Genomic DNA, 1,016 nt, shown 5'->3' with positions numbered 1-1,016 from the left:
AACATTTCTCTCAAGTACAGGAGAGACATACTTCAGCAAAAGTCCAAGGGGAAAAAAAATTGCACCAAAGTGGGGGGAAAAAATAAAAGTGGGGGCTGGGATTGTTACATATGGCCAAAAATTTAAGCTTCTTTCAATAGTATTAGTACTGAAATAATACATCTTCTTTAAAACGCTTGAGAGATTAGACAGGGAAAGAAAAGGCACGCACAAAAAAATCCAACCGATGCCGATCCTATGATTTACGTAACACCACAAACTTGCAAAAGGCAAAAAATCAGAAGCAAAAATCCATAAACCATCAAAATACAGCAACCAAAAATCCCAAGCCACCACACCAGAAAGAAAAAAACCCCAGAACAACAGCAAAAACCCCTGTTCTAAATAAAAATAAAGCAAATGAACCCATCGAAAACTGCTTGGCAAATATTTTTCTCGTGGTGCTTAATATTCTAGCTGGAAAGAGCTGTGGTGTTTATTGTTTTTTTTTTTTTTTCCTCTTACTCGCCTCTCTAACCCTACTATATATAACATACTTTTTCCAGTGGTTCAAACCTCTCGCTCCCTTTTGTGCATTTAGCTCGAGGAGCTGAGTTTATGGGCAAGAGAGGAGGAATTAGCCCCAGACCCCGGGAAAGCAAAGCGCACTCCCCCTCTTATGTCACCGAATAGCAAATTAGTTCTCAGAATTCCAGAGGCCGAGCTTTGCTACAGCGAAGGCGCCGACGTCACAGAGGAGGAGCCCACGTGACGGTGGCGGAGCAGGCCAGACCATCGTCACGGGCCCGGGGAGGGAGAGCCACATTCAGGCCCCTCCAGCCTCGAACCCGAACCTCCAAATCCGAGACGCTCTGCTGATGAGGACCTCGAAATATGCCGGCCGGTGAAAAAATCTTGTGGCTTTGAGGGCTTTTTATCGGCCGAGGGAGGCAAAAATCTCGGCTAGCTGACACCAAGTCCTCCCCTGCCACGTAGCAGTGGTAAAGTCCGAAGCTCAAATTCCGAGAATTGAGCTC

The sequence above is a fragment of the Aotus nancymaae genome, unplaced genomic scaffold, assembly GCF_030222135.1.
Source record: "Aotus nancymaae isolate 86718 unplaced genomic scaffold, 86718_ANA_hifiasm-v0.15.2.pri h1tg000067l, whole genome shotgun sequence".
In the NCBI taxonomy this organism is placed as follows: domain Eukaryota; kingdom Metazoa; phylum Chordata; class Mammalia; order Primates; family Aotidae; genus Aotus; species Aotus nancymaae.
Note: the sequence above shows the minus strand (reverse complement) of the source record.